The 18,777-nt window shown below is 41.8% G+C and overlaps 1 long non-coding RNA gene across 1 annotated transcript; it reads left to right on the top strand.

Annotated features, from left to right (window-relative positions):
* Positions 1–248: 248 nt before the first annotated feature.
* On the top strand, positions 249–3,956 carry LOC134146403 (uncharacterized). Its single transcript, XR_009959842.1, has 4 exons — positions 249–461; positions 2,228–2,542; positions 3,547–3,688; positions 3,796–3,956. It is a non-coding gene; the product is annotated as an uncharacterized LOC134146403 (long non-coding RNA).
* Positions 3,957–18,777: the final 14,821 nt, after the last annotated feature.

Below are 18,777 nucleotides of genomic sequence, written 5' to 3'. Positions count from 1 at the left end.
CCGGGCCGGGCCGGGGGCCGGGGTGCGGGCCGCCCCCCACACCGCCCCGCACACCGCCCCCCACACCGCCCCCCACACCGCCCGCACACCGCCCCGCACACCGCCCCCCACACCGCCCCGCACACCGCCCCGCACACCGCCCCCCACACCGCCCCGCACACCGCCGCGGGGGCTGCCGGGAGCGCCCGCGGGGCGCAGCGGGCCTCTCGGCGCCTCTCGGCGCGCCTCAAGGCCGGGCCCGGGGCCGAGGCGCTTGAGGAGGTGAAGCGCAGCTGCCCTCGCGGCCGCTTCTCGCGGTTGAGGCCGCTCTGTGTCGACGCCGCGTGCAGACCGTCTCCGGCACCTGGGCGGAGCGCCGCGCTCGGGAAGGTTGCCCAGGGTGGAAGGCAATCCTTGACAGAATGCTGTTTAACGCAGGAGTAACTGAACTAAGTATGTCTGAAGTTGCCTCAGCTGCCAGAGTAAGTCGCATCTAACCAGTCATAGATTATTACTCTTGAACCCTTTTTCTCTTCCCGCAATGTGCTGTAATTCTTCTGAACCCCCAGTTTGGTTATCCTTTCCGTAGTCTTCACCACGAGACCCTGTGTCTTGATCTCTTGTTTCTCACCTGGCTGTAGCAGGCTCACCTGGGCAGTAACCGTCAGCGCGGCGGCGGATGAGGCACTGGGTTATCCCTATGTCTGGGATTTGGAGGTTGTTTTTTTTTACTTTCTCCCTCTTCAGTGAAAGGTGGAAGTGAGTTCAGGGAGCTGCTACGCAGGGAGAGGAAGCCTTGAGGTATGTGCTGCACCTCCTGCATTAACCAGTTGCATTTGAGAACTCTTTTTTTTTTTTTTTTTTCCTTGTCTTTGGAAGCTGTTACATCCTAGTTTTAATGCGTTGAGTTGAGCTGAGGTATAAACTGAGAGTTTAACCAGTAATCTTAAAAACCATTTGATAGGCAGCCTCAGAAGCTTTTTTTTTTTTTTTTTTTTCCCCGGGTTGTAAAAGTTAAACATTTGTGAGACCACTCAGAAAAGCTGCAGCCCAAATTACCAGCTTTTAAAGTCTTTTTACCTTTCTCTGGTTGCATTATCAGAACTACTACCTCTGGCATTTTCTCCAAAACCACTTGTTTCTCAGTAGCAGAAATATCTTGCCCAACTGGGATGCTATAATTTCAAAGCAAGTAAAGGAAACTGCAGCTGCTCGGGCTGAGTCAGCCAAAGGTAAACTCTGCAGGGGAGAAAATGGCTCTTTATTATGTTCTAGTGGCGAAGTTACTACAACAGCCTGCAGGAAAGGATTAGGTTATAATAGTAACAAAAACATCTGTTAAATTCTGAGCACAGTGTATGTTTAGTGCATGTTTAAAAAAGCAGACATTTTATAAAATTATTTTGAATAAAACTCAAATTTGGAATTCTATTCAGGATGTTAAGAACCCTCCATGATCATAAAATAAGTAGTGATTTTAATTGATTTATGTGTCATTTTGTCACTGTACAAAACAGTTTTTTAACCATGGAGATTCGGTGTGATATGAAGGCTTTATCCAAATAAACTTGGAATAGTCCTATTACTTAATGAGTGAGTAAGTCATTATTAAGGTTACTTAAAAGAATGAATAATCTCCATCCCATGCTCTTGTGAGGGTGTCTGGAGGGATGAGTGTTTGTCTGATCTGGGTGCCAGTGGACTCAGCTGATCTATTTTAGAATTTTTTGAATTGCTGTAATTGATTTGCATCTTTGGAGCCCTACCAGCACTGTATGTATACTTGAAAAATGACGTGCTTTGGAGTTTGACTGTGCAAAAAAATCTATAGATTTACACACCTCTCTGTCAATACAGATTTAAACTCTGGACTGAAAATGTCAGTTTGCAAAATATCGGCAATTCCAAGGTTTTCATTGAAACAGCTGCCAGACAGATGAGTTTCTGGGGTTTGTTGTGTCCACATGGCTTCTCCTAGACTCAAAATACAGGAAGCTGCTGACTTTTTGAATTGTTCCTAGGAATCTGACAGCAAAACAATCGTCAGAGTGGTGAAAATATTCCTGAAAGCAACCTTGAGACCTATTATTCTTCAGCCTTTCATGTAAAACAACATCATACAATAAATATGGTTTTCCCTTTTTAACATCATGGCTGTATTTTACACATATGCAGAGCTTTAGTTGTTGGATCTTGAAGTACAGCATAAATTCTAACAACCATGTGGTGTTTTATATCCTCTTTACAGATAGTAAAACTGAAACACGGCGAGTTAGATATGGTCATCTGCAGCTTGATCATTGAAGTTGGAATAGGGGGTGATTTGCCATCATGTTCAGCAGCAGACCAGCTCCAGCTCAGAGTGAATCACTGGGAGGCTGAGAAGAGCCCCAGGAGCTCCTGACTCATCACAGCCCCATGTTGCTGTGATGGTTGTATCCCAGCTCAAAACTCTCATTGATCATTGAAATTACAAAAGCTGTCATATGCGAGGAGCACAAAAACACTCACCCTTGCGGATTCTAAGTTGGAAGTTTGCATTATGAGAGCTTTGGTGTTTGCTGTAAGTTACCCTTCCCTGTTCAGACCTTCAGCACCATTTTTCCTGGTTATGCATACCCAGTGCATGTGTATACCTGGACTGTGCATGGCCTTCAGACAGAGCTGCAACAGAAGTGTTGAAAACCAGTAATGACCACAAAGGTGAATTATATAGGATAGGCTAAATTTAGATGCTCTGTAGAAATGCATTATACAAAGTGGCTGTCAGTGCACAAGCCTGTTTTATTTTTAGGCTCTGTGTGGTTTGTTTGTGTTTGGCAATTGTCTGGGCATCTCAGTACTGTCGAAGGATAAGGTATTTTTCTTGTTTCTTCTTAATTTTTGGTGATAAATAGCAGTGGTGAAACTTAGTGGGAGACAGGAATGCTAAGGATTTGCCTACTAAGCCAATTTCAGTTTTAATAGCTCGTTCTATTCACAATGGCCTGTAATTGCAATCACAGAAGTGGTAAAAAGATCTGGTCCAAAATGGAGTTTTGAATCAGCCTGGAACATGTGATTCCATTTAGATTCCCCTTCCTAAGTCTAAAATACTGTGGGTATTTTATCACTGAATTGCTCTTTATATGATGCCATCAGTGTGTACCATGGTGGATGATAGAGTATACTAAAAACATGAGAGATGAAAAAGCTTAAAATTTAAAAGCATGAACAAACCAAATCCACTGATTTACACTTGTGAGGTCAAGCAGAAGGTGGGCAGGAGTGTGGTGGATGTGTCAGGAGTGCACACTGGGCAGTGGTATGACTTCTGCTTCCGGGAGCATGAAGAGGTGTGTGAGAACCTGCAGCTGCCGGGAGGTGGACATGCCTTGCCTTGCAGTGCAGCCCCCGCAGCGTCTCACACCATCAGTTAAAGATAGCAACGGCATTTTATAGTTGAAAAATGAGCTGGTCCAAGCAAGGAAGGAGGGAATAGTCAAACTGCTGCTTTGGAGATAGGCTGGGCAGTTAGAAGTGGGTAAAAACTGTATTCCCCAAATTAATAGCGTTTATCTTCAACAGCCTTGGTGGACATGAACACATGCCTGTGACTAACATGTTGCAGAGACTGTGGAGCAATTGTGCTAGTGCTGCTAATGTTGACACAGCTATGGAAGCAACACTACCATAAAGAAGCCAGCATCATTAAAGTGGCTCCTATCAGGTAATAAGAGATCATTGCAGTATTTTAACAGAAAACAGTTTTGTCCAGGTTCCCTAGTCTGTTTTTCTCAGGCAGTGTAATTAACTCATGGTTCCTTCTGTCTTCAGCAGCACGTAAGTGCTTTGAACTTTGTGATCATTTTCTGAGTGGATACATCAAATGGGTCAGTCGCTTTGAGTCTGGCCATCTCCAAGTTTCACGTGAAAGCTGCCTGGTGTGGGGACGTACAAAGAGGAAAGCTCAGAAGTTTGCTGTGTCCTGAGGAGCAGGATGGGTGAGTACACTGATGAACAAGCAGTAAGTTAGGCATACTGCCAGACCACCATTGCTGGGTAGTGTTTTTCCAGTAATGGGAGCAGGTTCTTATCAAAATATGAAAGGGGAAGGTGAAAAAGAGGGTGAGGTAAGAGTGTATAAAATGCCAGAACTGTGAGAAGGTGCGGGCAGCCGGTGGAGTGAGGGGTGTAATGTTAGAAGAACAGCATATGAAATAAATGTGGAAAAAAGAGAGATATCTAAAAAAGCTGCTGAAAGCAGTTTGCAGCTTGCTGTGACAGAGTAGTGCATCTTTGGGGCTCAACTATCCTCCCAAAATAACATTATTCTGTGCGTGTTCTTCATCTGAACTCTTTTGTTACTATTGATGCTCTATTTAAACAGTGATCTCATAGTCAGAGTGTGCTTTTATTGCACAAGATAAATCATAGTGAACAGTTAAGTATTTCAAACGCTGAACTTAGGTAGATTAAGCATTTCAACTATTAAAACTGTGGAAGAAGTACAGGAACAAGAATGTGATAATCATCAGTTTAAAACGATGTAAGTATGTTCACCTATGATTGATTAGTCAAAGACACATAAAAGAGTTTCATTGAGAAATCCTCCTTTGCCCATATGGCTTCTGTTTACATGAAGAATATGCTCTGGTCTCTTTCCTTAGGAGCTGCTGCCTAGGCTGAGTGTGTGCCTTGCTCAGAAGGGGACTCATCTCCTTGCCAGGGACCCACACCCTGCCTTGCATCAGTGTCTTTTGCACAGAAGGGCATCTGTTGTGAACGCCCCGGGCCTCTGAGGAAGTTTTGTGCATCAAATGCATGTTACAGAGAGTTCTGTGAAAGGGGAAGGAAAAAAGTAAGGAAATATTTATTTCCTTTCATGCTCTTCATATATAAGAGTAAACAAAAAGGCGGTGGGGTTTTCAGAGTGTTCTGCTAACATCCTGACAATCAAAAGGACAAACTGCAGCTTGGCTGAGAATCTGTAGGCATGTTGAATCTTTAAATGGAAAGATGCTGAGCTGAAAGAGGAACCACAGAAGTATCTGTAGTGGAAGGAAGTTTATTGGCTTTTAGAAAAACTGTATCACTGACTGGGTTGTGCAAGGTCTGAGATGTGACTTAGACTAGCGTGCAAAGGATGAGTGTGAAGGATCACGTCTTACTGTGAAGTGTAAAACTTACTGTCTATTTGAGAAGTGTAGTAGGAGTTGTATGCTTTGCAGTTTGGGGACATCTGAAGGAGCAGTGGAGGACTATGCTGTGTACTGCAGGTCGAGAGGCTGCGCAAAAAATGTCTGCACATCTGTAGTACCATCCCCTTTTATGGCCTTTTTTCGCAGTGGAAGGGGCCTGCGAGAGTTAATGTTTCCTGAGAGTTCTTTCTGGTGTGCTGAGATATGCAGAAGGCTTTGGTTTGGGTTTTGGTTTTCTTCCAGAAAGAAATACTTTAACTTCAACCCTGAAGAGCAGCTGGGGGGAGGCAGGGGAGGATTCCAAAATTTGGCTCTTTACCATGAGCTGTTTGAATTTATTAGCTTGGGAGCCCCCACAAATGCCTCAGGTTGTGCACCTCCTCATGCACCCAGCTTGGGAGAATCTTTTACTATTACTGCATGCATTGGCCTTCATTAATACAATTAGCATAATAGTGATTAGGGTTCATTATTCCCTACAGAAAGATAAAGCCAGTAATACATATCTCGGAATCAAATTCCTCAGCTCTTTGTCTTGGGATTGCTTTATTCTGGAGTTATTTGTTTCTTTATATCTTTCCATCTCCTAGAAAAAAAGGAAGCCACTTAATTGTAAAACTGTTTGGGTCAAAGGAATGCACTGAGATGATCTTTCACGCATGCTAAATAGGTAAATTGATCTGTGAGACCGACACAGCTCAGACAGCTACTCAACAGTCAAAACTGTGAACTTCATCTTCTTCAAGCACAAAAGCTACTTAGTTTCCCCATGTTGAAGACTTTTTATAATAGCAATAAGACAACTCTAGAGAGAACTATCTAATATTAACTCCAGGGAGTAATCATCTAATCACAATCTGGGGGTGATTTGAAGCACTCATCTGGACCAAATGCCTCACAACACCCCAGGAGTGGTTTTATTGCATGATAGCAGTACCCCATTGAGCCTTATTGCTTAATTAAAAACAAATTCCCAAGTAATTTTTTTTGCCTTTCCATAAAAACACAGTAGTATATAGCATATATAAAACATCCATTAAATGATGGTAGATGCAAATTTACATTGTGGGATACAATCCGTTTCTTTACCACTTGGGGCTGAAGTTAAATGTAAAACCATTTCCTATAATCTGTGTACTGCTGTGTTTAGAGAGGAATAAATATGGGAAAGAGAGGTTCATTGTAGGATGCCTTGTTTTTATTAAGTGATATGTTTGGTCTCCTTACAAAGGAGATTGAGTTCCCTTCTGTCTGGACTGTCAGCAGCATGGCCTCTTCCACTTCCTCCTGGAGGTTTCCTCAGATGGCTGTCCTGTTTCAATGCAGATCTTCAATAGGAATCCCGTATTTCTGTCTGGGATTTCTATTTCTCTCTGAGGAAAAAGAGCATGACAGTGAAGGTGATATATTCAGGATACAGCTAACATACTGTACAGACTGCCCGGGTGGCTTGTGTGCGTTATGTAGGATGAAGCAGATTAAGCAGATACATGGTAGAGCCACTTTTGGTGTTTCGCTGCACAGCTGACCGCTGCATACACTATGGGCATTTCTGATACATCTCCATCTCCTGCAGTTTGACTGGAGCCACTGCTGTGGCTCTGGCTGCTCTGCAGGGGACCTAGATTGTGGAGGGGAAGAGTATGGAAGTCCTTTTGTTCACTCAGGGCCCCAACCAGCAGCACCCTTATACCTTTACTGAGTGTTTTCCCAGCAGCAAAGTGATTTCCAAATGTAGTGCTCCATTAAGGTATTGAGTATTATCCCTGTATTACAGGCAGAGAAAACAAATCCAAGCTTCAAGTGATTGTCCAAAAATGAGGGAGGAACTTGTGTGAGTGCCTAGGACACTGTTCAGAAATCCTGGCAACAAAAGCTGTAATTGAGCTTCAGGTCATAGCACTGAAGTAAATGGGAAAAAGGATTAGTATGACATTTTCTTCGGATTAGTCACTCAGTGGCACCTTAATTGTTTGAGATGTACCTGAGCCTACAATTTTTGGAGTAAAACCTGAGAATTATCAATAACTAGTACTCTAGTTGGTCCATGTACCCAAGCTGCCTTGTGGCACTCCTGAATTCCAGATAGAGGATGACACTTGTCTCCAGATCTCACGCAGTGTGGGCCCTCCTCAGTGTCACACATGCCTTCCTGTTTTCCCTACTCAAATTGTGGTTCCCCAAGGACTGATGAGAGCTGAAGTCATGTGTGACGTACGAGTAGGTACCGCTGACAGCAAGCCAAAGCGTTTGTATTTAGATTCTGTCAAAAATAAATGCTTTAGTGTTTGGTGAACCATTTTAACAGAATGCTTTCCTAACTTCATTTTTAATGACCTTTTAGAGAGCTGCTAAGTGGTTAAGAGGTTGCAGGATTGTACTAATGAACTGAATTGGAGTAAAACTAGTTGCCTGCTTCTGCAGGCAAACTGCATGCTGTCCCAAACCCCATCTGGAAAGGAGACAACAAGAATAATTACATCTGCATATTTAAAACTATTTTATAGTCACTTGAGATGCTACCAGGCCAGGAAAGGACATGAAAGGACCTGATACTGTTCTTTCGCAGTAACCATTTTTACCTGAGAGATATCTGCTGGCTTTATTAGGTATTTTATTATTTTACTTTGATCTGATTCTCTAGGACTGGCTGCTTGTACAGCTGAAATGGAGCGAGTAGCCAACAAAGGAAAACACTAATAGGCTTTAATACCTTTGCTAAAGAGTTTCTCTTTCGCTCAAATACATGTCATTTTACAATAGCTCACTTCATCTTAATATATCATGGTGATGGCTGTGTGGTACAAGACAAGGCTGTTGGCTGAGGGAAGGGGTCAGCGTATTCCCTTTCAGACTCGTCAGCCCTATGGCTCAGTGTGGGGCTGCTGAGGAGTTGTATGATGCTCTTTGCCCACCCCATGTGACGTGGTGACCTCTGGTGCTGGTGCAGTCTCTGTGGATCTGCAGGGCAGTGGATGGAGATGTCCTGGAGTGGAGCCTGGCTACAGCCCTGGAGGAGCATCTTCCACGGGCTCCATTTGGCAGCTAGGTTTGGAAGCAGAATGCTGTGTGCTGGGGGGGTATTGTCCTTCTTAACAGTGAGAAGAACAAACTGTGTCTTACCTCTTTGGCAACCTGCCATGCTGGCAAGGCCACACCATGCTGCTGGGCTGGGCAAGGGCATGCCCCAGTGTCATCAAACGCACAGCTTATTCTGAGCGGCTGCAGCAATGCTGAAGGGTTTGCAGAGCACAAAGCTATGCTGTTCTCTGCTTTGGATGTGTGTTTTTAAGGTGTAGGACACAGAGTAAACATGAGATTGTAACTACATTTATTTGGTCTTTAAAAAGATGAGAAGTTAGTCTTAGATCAGTGAATAATTCTGGGATGTGCCTAACTTCCTTTAAGAATATATCCCTTCATAAGGGAAATACAAGGTGTGATATTTTACCAGTTGGAAATGCCTGGCTTAATTTGGTTCTATATTTGCTGTTTTTATTTTGACATAGAAGGCAATTCAGAAAATATGTATTTGCAATAAGTAATGTTCATTTGTTATGGAGACATTGGAAAAGGCAGGTGACATGGGGTAAGATTTACACCAGATTAGCTGTGCACACAAGTGCAGTAAAACAGCAAGTTCATACTAGGTAAGGGAGCAGTTCCTAGACACTGTCATGGGTATTTTTTGTCAGAGCGGAGCAAAAAAAAAAAAAAAAAAAAAAAAAAAAAGGAAAAAAAAGAAAAGAAAAAAAAATTACTTTGTGAAACTGTGAGTATGTGGCTCCATCTTCTGGTACCACAGCAAAATGTGTTGTTCTGGGCATTGAATGGATAGCCATGAGGTGAGGAAATAATCTGTAGTACTTTCATGTCAGCTGCACAGAAGCAACAAAATAATAATTAATTTAGGAAATATATAACAAATGCTAAGGGGAAATATACACCCAAAGCATGATGTGAGGTCTTCTGGGAAAATTATAAGTAACATCTCCAGGGCTTTGTTGTTTGCATCATATTTGGAGCAGTCTTGTTGGATAGCCAGTCTGCATGTTGGTGCCTGGTTTAGCCTGGTCCTGTCCACTGCTGTTGCATCCTTTAACTGTCTCGCTGCTGCTTTCTGCTGGTGCTTGTGGCTGAGAACCAAGCCACAAGATTTTTATGTAGTTTACTTGAAGCTACAAACCATTCTGCTGTAAAGAATGAAAACTGTCTTTGAAACATGCTCAGGAACCAGTAGTTTAAAAAGAAGTGACCTGTCTTCCAAAGCTCACCTCCCCACACTTCTGTGTGAAACTGATGTTTGGTCAGAACATGATCCCTGCTCAGGTGCTAATATTATCTTCTACTTGTAGCTATAAGAAGTTTTTCTTTGCCTCCCCCTACGCAATATCATCTTTGGCAAAATAGCTAAAATTCATGATATGTTTTCATAGAACTAATGGCTGGGTAGAAGAAGAGATGGGTGGTTCTTTGAGGTAGACTGCCAGAAGGCAAACGAAAGCTATTTTAGCACTTCACCAAAGTGAATGTTGTTACAGTGCATGTGGCACATGCTTAATTGAGTTTAATTATGCAGTCTGTTCACCTTAGTAACTCACTTTCTGTTAAACATGGAAGTAAGTCTTCCCACAGAAATGGAAGATCTTACTGTTCTCTGGGACAAGCCCTAAGTTTTCTAAGTAATCCTGAAGAATTACCCCAATTTTGTTGTAGTGGTTTTTTTTGTTTGTTTGTTTTTTTACAAAACCAGGAATGAAGGTAATTATCTAGATGCAATGCTGACCTAAGGCTGTTGTTCACTAGTCACTGCAAATAAGAGACACTACACTGTAAATGTACAATCAAAAATAAGGATCATGTGCTTTATTTATTTTACTTCCATATACACATGGAAGACCTTTCACAAAAACCAACAGTGAATAAATACTGCAAACCTTTTTTATTAAGATGTACTACACAACTCTCTTTTATTAGAAAGTACAAAACCATGACAAACCCAGCCTGGGGTGTGTTTGATAAATCAGATCTTTTGCAGGCATCTGGAGATTGTTTGCAAATCCCCAGACAGCTTGTTTCGTAGTCAGTGTTACCATAATTCAGCTTAATGTTGTTGCCACTTTTTACTTGTTAAAACACATGTGGTGCTTTATTACTGAAAAAAAGTGGCTGCCTTGGAACAGAAGTTCTTTTAAAATCCTTCTTGGATGTTTGCTTTTTGGAGAACCAGATGTCAAATCAATCGTCCTAGCTCAGAACAACCATTTTGAAAATGTAGCTGTGAAAAGAGATTACTTGAAGACTGTGATGGGGAGTGCATAAGAATCTAGACTGAGAATTATGTAACAATGGAGACCTAAAATAACATGCAGAACAAGTAGAGTTTCAGCATTCCGTGCAAAGAGCTGCTTAAAAATACTAGATCCCAAGCAGGAATGCTCATGCCAAGTTTTAAATCTCATTTGAATTTTTATAGTTGTTATAATCTCTGATATATAACCCATGAAACAGGGTCTCGTAATAGAAATGCCAAGTCCCTTGACTATAGCCTTACCAAAAAAAAAAAAAAAAAAAGAGAGAGAGAGAGAAAGATTGGGAGAGAGAAATGCTGCTGTAATATAGGCTATAATTCCAAGACAAGCTTGCAAGGCTGGCTTATGTCTGTGCCTCTTCCGTCAGATGGGTTTAAGCTGGGCACGTCTCATTATTTGAGGAAATTTGTGTGTACATGATTAGTGGTATGCAGCTGTTCCAGTAATGTCAGCTTTATAACAGGCACAATCCAGTGTATCCCTTATCCACAGAAATGTTGCCACAGTATGGCTGGGGATAGGACATGCTATCATGGAAAGTAAAGAAGTGCTTATTTTGCTCTTTTCTTTTGCTTATTTTTCTGTATTTCTATGTAAAAGAAATGGAAGTTCCCAAGGAGCTCAGGCTGCAGAAGGATTCCATGTGCCAGAGTGCTTTTTCCTCTCATTATCATATGCTTGCAATCAAACTCTAATTTTTGACATAAAAAAGCTGCAGGATTCTTTATTGGGAGTATTAAACCTTCAGTCTTCATTATTTAGGATGGCTACTTACCTTTTACTCAATGAAGCCATAATGCAGCTGCTCCTATAAAAACTATTGAAATGGCTACTGTGGCAGTGAGTAGATTTTCCTACGTGTAAAATAATCCTCTGTGAGTGAGACATAACTATCACTTACATTAATTAGGCAGCCATATAATGGGATGCTCAATTGCTATTACATCATTTAAATTCTTCAGTGAGCACCTCAGCCACCCAAGAACTATCTGGCTGAACATTTCCTAGTCCATAATTTTGAAATAATCCTTTAGAGGAAGAATACGCATAGCAGAGTGTTGCAGAAAACCTTATTAAAAAAAAAAAAAAAAGTTATTCTGATTTATGGATTGTTTTAACATTTACAAGAAGTACATAATCCTATTTTTCCTTCTCCCCAAACTAACACTATTTGAGGGACTCAGTTTTGGAGCTGATAACTGTGTGGACACTAGAGGATGACCAGAGAGCTTGTATTCAAAGGTCTTGATCTGACAGTTGGACAGGCACAAAAATAGCGTTTATCCTTGTTACGTGTCTGGGACTTAGAGCCGCATAGCTCAGCTGGAAATCCCTGACTCCTGGACAAGTGATCACAGTTACACTGGAGGTTTTGTTTTTAAAATCTTTACTTCTGCTTTTAACAAGCACATGAGGACATGGCATTCATGTTCAGTTTTGATTATGGACTTCTTAAAAACTGAGGTCAAGCCAACATCCTTTGGTGTTTCTGGTAATAGCATACTTCCAGAAACTCTCACATGAGTGTTATCATCAGTATTATAGCTGTATTATTATTTACAGCTATCACAGGAAATCCCACTGAGGTCAGTGAAATACACATATATGTTTTCATGTATTTTAAGGTCAGGGGCTCTGTCAAAAGTGTACACATATCATGAGGCTAGGAGCTAATTCTGAGAACTGAATGAGATGATAGGCTGAATTCATTAACCAATATGCCATGAGGAGATTTGTATTTACAGGCCTGTGCTGCAAATCTTTAACATGCTGTTCAGCTGCTGATAGAGGGCAGTGGCTTTTAGAAGATTGGTCAGTATCTGAAATGAAAATTAACATGTTTTAAATCACTTGTGTTGGGCAAAAGTTAGGTTCTGTGGGAATAGTTTGTATCAGAATTGAGAAAAGTAATAGGTTAAAAATAAAGTGTTGTCTGGAGAGCAGAGCAGGATAGACCTTAAAGTTTTGGCTATGCCTTTTCCTTCACCCACCCAGTTCAAAACCGTCAGTCATGTTATTTTACTGAGTTACTTACTAGATTTTTTTTCTCTTCTTGCTGATTATAAGGTACTGGCCTGACTAATATAATCATAGCAAACAGCAGGGCTCCTTAATGGGGAGGGCTCTGAAGCCACTGTGAAGTGTTGGGGGGATCCCGTAGTTCTCCGTACCTCACGTCCAACAGGCAGACGGTGCAGGAGGAGGCGTCAGGAGCCTGCTGGCCGGGGAGCACCAGGCCCGGTTTGTCCTGCAGCCCGGGAGCTGTGTGTTTGCCAGATGTAACTGCTCCCCTGCACGGCAGCGGGTGCTCGATCCTCGCATTTTTCACTTTTGCTAATTAGTTTATTAAACCAGTACACTGAAAGAGATTCCTGTCTTACGAAACGAATGCACATTCATCAAGGAAACGTTGCAGGGAACGTGGCTCAGAGCAGGAGGTAGTTCCCATAGGAACGGTAGCGTTGAAAGAGGGGGAGCGTGGGACAGAGGCGGGTAAAACCTCAATGAAATTCCACAGAACGGCCACTGTTGTCGTATAATTCAAAGCTGTATTTATTGACCTGGTATGTAGGACCACAGTCTGGTGAATGTTGTAGTACCGTTAGCTTTGTAAATCTGATTTTTGTTTCTGCTTAGCAAGACAGATAAAGGTGAGCTTTTGCTGTGTATGTATCAACTAACATGCTTTACTCACCACGGCCTGCACGCTAACTACCTGGCCTGGGGCACAAGAAGGTAATACAGGTGGGATAAGAGGCACAGCAGATGCAAGTTAGTCTTTTCAAAGTATTCAGGTGTTTTCTATATCAAGAGAGCTTGTTTGGTGTTTTGATGTTGCCCAAGAGGCCAGCTGTTAGGCATTTGCCTCACCTGTGGTGGTGCTGGAGAACCGTCTGTAATAGGTATTCGCTACTACTGCCTATTGGGGACTTTCTGCTCTGGTGTTACTGCTCAAGTGTCTCACAGAGCACAGGCTGAGGAGGACGAGGCTGCTGTAGTGTTGGTGCCAAAAAGGACAGGTGAGGGACTGCTGAAGCCTTTTATTGGCATTGCCAAGGGTAATATCAGTGCAGATGCAAAGGGAGATTAGCTGGGGAAACTTCAGAGCGTATGGGGGGAGAGGTCCAAGCAGCAGGAGCTGGAGATGAGCTATGGTCTGGTCTAAGTGTGGCTGTGCGAATGGTTGCCACAGGGCTCACCCTTGTCCTGCAGCAGCAGCAGGTTGACTGGCATTTTCTGTTAATTAGAAAACTCATCTGGGTATATTTGGAGACTTGTAATTAGGAAGTGAGTGTGGGCAGCTGTTCTGATAAGGGGCTGAGGAGCTGCTCTGTTCAGAGGAAAGCAGCACCTCTGTGATGTTGAGGTGATGCTCCTCCTTCTTCCTGAAAACATGGTGCTGATGCTGAGAAACAAGGAATTGTCCCAGGTGAGTGTCTCTTCCAGCCCAGTGGGGCCTGCCCAACATCACAACTGTGTTTTGAATGAGTTAAAAAAGAGCAGGGAGGGGATCAGAAAAAAGGAACTGTTGCAGGTATGAGAGATGAGGCAATGGATGCTACTTAAGAAAGCAATATAATATAAGCTTTGTGTGATGCATGCTCTTGGGCACATGCCACTTGCAGGGCAGCAGAAACCCCTTGTGGTGTGCAGACCTGGGTTGCTGCAAGAGCTCTGTGGCAAGCTCAGCCCTTTCCAGCAAGGCTGTTGAATGCGCAAGGACAGCATCTGCCTTGCAAAGTGAGTAATTTCTTAAGTTTTTGAAGAGATGTTGTGGCTTCTGTTCACTTCCCAAGGACTGCTTCATGTTTATTTCTGCAGTGTTAAAGGCTATCTCTAAGTCTTCATAAAAGCTTTGTAAGTGATAAAGAAAGTGAAGGTGCAGAGAACGGCCAGTAGCTTCCAGGTGGTTAGTGGATAATGTATGGTCTGTAACAAAATTAGGGTATTTTTTTCCCTAGAGAAATGGAAACCTGCAGAGGACACGCAGGGCTACTGCAGTGCCTACGCAGACAGCAATGAGTGCCTGTAATTGTGCTCTGCAGGATTTCTTTCCTCGACCAGACTGGTTCTCCTTTCCTCTGTTGTTGTTCTCAGCTCTATGTCGCACTCTATTTTCATCTCTACTCTTTCTTACCCCATGCTGTTTTTCAGTGTGCTTCTATCAGAAGATGACACCAGTGTTTCCAGTCTAGGTTTTTAAACTTACAGTTTGCAAATGGGTGTTGAAACTAGCTAGGCCAGGTTTGTCTATGCTTTATATATTGTGTGTATATATATATATCAGCTTACTTTTCCAAATCGTGTTTGCCTGGTATAGTCATCCTTTTTAACCTTTTGCAGTTCAAAAGGAGTATTATTTTAGTTAAAAAATACTAATGCATTAAGCACAATGTGTTACTATACAAGTTGTATTACAGTATCCAAAATGTTTTGAGGTTTGTTTAGCAAGAATCACTTGGTCAAAGGTTGTCATATTCTTAGAAATGACTTTTAACCCCTTGTATTGATATATATCCTTCCACATCTGAAATCCTAAAAGGGACCCTAGGATGGTGGGATGAACTTGTCTAAGACTTTAGAATTCAGCATTTAAAAAAAGCTCTGGTCTGAATTGGGACTTTATGCTCTTTTTGTAAGACTTCTCTAAAAATAACCAATGCAGAGAGGCAGTAGTGTCTGTGAAGGCCTGATACCTGATTTGCTTAAAATAACACCCCTTCCCCTCAAAACTCAACCAAACAAATCCCCCCAGCATCTGAAAGAGGATGTAATTCATCTTCATCCAGTTTGGTTTGTGCAAGCTATCTATAGCATGGCTAAGAAACTTAACTTTTAATAAAAAATTTCTGTGGAAAACAGAAATAAGGGTGTCTGTCTGAATCTTTCTTCCAAGTTGGTAAAGAACAAGTATCTCAGGAGGTTTTTTAGGTTTCCATTGCACTCCTGGGGAACCTGTCTTTTGGAGGAAGTATTAAAAATCTTTCTCATCATCAGATAGCCAGTTGTGTGTGTTATCTTGCATGTGACAGCTTTAATTTCAAGCATCTCCTACACCTTAGTTTTTCAAACAGAACTTGCCCCTTTTTCCCACTCTCCTCTTAAAAATTCAAAATTCAGTAACTGGTTTGACCTCTCTTTGTACTGTAATCAAAGACATAATCTGAACAGGTGTGTGTGTGCAATAAATAGGAGAGGGAGAGTTTAGGTATAAAAATTAAGAAAAATGCATCTCCTTCATGCAATTTTGAATCCAACATATGAAGGAAGATGCATATCAGACAGCTGTGATTAGTTCTCCAATTTGCTAATAGTAAATCCATTAAGTATTTACTATCTTTGCTAATGAAGAGATGTCAAATGATCAAATGATCATGAATCAGCAGGGAAGCAGTGCTGAGGAGTCATTCTCATGTTACATAATTTGTAAGGAAGTTCCTTTGCAAGCGATGGGAATAGGTTTACTGTGAGTGCAGAACTTGCACAGGGCTCTGCTCTGGTGAAAGACACTGGAGCAGGAGATGAGTCAAGGAGCTGATGGGAGTGATTTAGCTTAAGTGATTTATGGGGGCTGCTTGGACTCCTCACTGAGTCATTATGAAAAGGCTCTTCAGGTGATTTATCAACTGCAGTAAAGGCTTTTCACATGCTTTGGCTGTTCACATCCCTTGTTAGTCTCTGTTTGTCATTTGTCTTTATGTGCTGCTAGCATGTGATTACCTTGAGACTTGTGAACATCTCTGCAGCTCTAGTCACTGTAAAGAATGAATGCCTTGCTGTTATTTATCAAAAGAGTGCTAGGCAGTGTTCAGGAGTGTTTTTTTTTTTTTTTTTTAAGGGGACAGGGTGTCATTGAAATATAATGTTAAAAAATAAAGCAAGGGAGAACACTACTAGCTATAGAAAGTTGTATTGTCTTCATCCTTGCATGTATATGGTAGGATGTACATCATTCACAGCACAATGAAACATGATTGTGCTTAATTCCAATTGTATGGCATTCTCATTAATGATGTCTATTTAAGAAGACAGCCATTAAATGTTAATTAACTGGACTATGCCAATAAAATTCTATTAGCTTCCCCCTATTAATTTATTATTATAGGCATTTAACAGCTGTCTTAATTAGATGTTACACTGAAAGCTATGAGCAAAATTAAAATTAGGTCATTGTCCTGAAAGGAAAGTTTGTACTTGATTTACATTTTCTACTATTTGTTTGGGGTTTTTTCCTATCAATAAAACAATGGATTAAATTTCAAAGAACTTTCAGATAAATAATGTAAAAATGGCAAGAAAATATCTTAAAGAACAACTCTCACGTCTTGTTTACATAGACATGAATTTGCTACAGAAAACTTGTAGTCTTTGCCACTTACTTTCAAATGCTTTTGTCTCTACTGGTAACAGCTTTTCCAGCATTTTCTACCACCTTTCCACTGCTGTGAAAGGGCTCCTGTTTTTTTCATATATAAAACATGCATCTTTGATTTTCCTCATTTCAAGGGCAGTACTTCACCTAATTGCAACAAAAGCTTTTCTGTGCCAGCTACTTTATTTCCCGACTTCCCAGGGAATAGAGAAGCAGTCCTTGCTCTCTGGAAAGTAGCATCACCTGTGCTGTGACTGCAGCTGGTCTGAGTCTGGCTTACTGGTGAGTAGTTCAGGGATGCTGAACCTGTTCTGTGCCAAGGCATCCTGGCTGGGAGAGGTGGCTCTTGCAGCCCACCCCCAGCTGTGGAGGCCAAGGAGCTGAGGGCTCACCAGCACAGCTGGTGTGTTTGTAGGACCAGAAGGGATGGAGGCAGCAGAGAAACAGTTGTGGGACTTGCAGCATAATCTGATCTGCTGTCCTCTGCTCTTGGCTAGAGGACAGTGCCCAGCGCGAGGCTTCAGTGCATTGTACGTAGAAGACAACAGCTACCATCTTGCTAAAGGTGTCTCCCTTGCTGGCTACAGGCATTTGAACAGTGGCAGGGAGAAAATCTTTCTAAATATGAATCTTGCATTTGATCCTGAAATTCAATTCACAGACTAAGTTGAAGCTGAAAGTTAAAGTTCTAGCACAAACATGTCAGGTGGCCTAAATACAGGGGTCACTTCCACCTCCCTCACAGATGCCATTTGAAGAGAAGCAGGTGGAGACAGAGATTGGAATCTGGGCAAAGGATCTCAGAAGTTATCTTGTAAAATGTAGTGCTGATTTGTCTAATCAGCACAGTAGTAACAACTTCAGTGATCTTTTCTCCCAACAAGAGTATCCCCAGCTCTTCCTAAGGCTTATTATTCCTTCCAGCTCTGGTACTCCTATGACAAGTACACACATATCAGGCTACCTGTGACTTTCTCTAGAAAAATGTATAAAACTGACCAAACTTTAGAGCTCCAGGGAACTTACAGTCACATATTCCTGAATAAACGCTTTTGAGTACAGAGCAAATTGATAGCCTTGCATGCATGGGAGCTGCCAGTAGTACAGCAACACCTTTCTCATCTGGCTCATTTTTGTCTTTCCTTGCTAGTGTAATTTTGAGGTTTTAACAATTAAAACTTGCATTTACTCTTTACTCTTTTTTGAAGTGGAACTGAACCATTACGACTTCATGCTATTTATAAGCTTCAAGTGAAGCATTTTAGTGTCTCTGAAGTACAGCACATTAAGTAGGACACCACCCTAGAAAGCACAGGCAGTCATACAATTCCCTTCTGGAAAAAAAAGATTGTACAGGCCAGACACATACAGGGGATGCTTGAGGGGACAAGGGCAAGTAGAGTTTATCCTTGCACATGAGTACTCCTAAAAGAGTGTTAAGGAAAGAGCTGCAAACACCAAGAATTGCAAGGCTGCCTTGGAGCAGTTTTGACTTCTGCATCCTTCATATGCTGTGTCTGCTTTATTTCTTGTATGTAAGACTAATGATAAAATATAAGTCTAAAAAATGTCTGCCAGCTTGAAGATATTCAATAGAAATGTATATCCTGCTAGTTAACAGTATCACTAGCAAAGCTTTGCTCCTTGAACAGCAGCTGAGGGTTCAACACAGGGCAGATAGATAAGCACAGCAAAGGTTATCTCCTAGCTAGAGCTACGTTAGCCAAAATTTGCAAGCATTTGTCTTTGCCATCCCTTGTTGGCTCTGTAAATACCAGCACTTCTGAATGCATGTTAACAATAGTTCTTCAATATCAAAAGAAATCTCCTTTTGCATAGTAAAGGTGTCATATAGCTAGCTCAGATAGGCAGTCAGCATTAAAACTCCTACCCCAGAAAGATCTTATGCCAAATCAAAAAAGTCACATGCTGC

The sequence above is a fragment of the Rhea pennata genome, chromosome 13 (genome assembly GCF_028389875.1).
Source record: "Rhea pennata isolate bPtePen1 chromosome 13, bPtePen1.pri, whole genome shotgun sequence".
Taxonomy (NCBI): domain Eukaryota; kingdom Metazoa; phylum Chordata; class Aves; order Rheiformes; family Rheidae; genus Rhea; species Rhea pennata.
The sequence above is the reverse complement of the archived record's forward strand: the minus strand, read 5'-3'. Positions and strand labels throughout refer to the sequence as shown.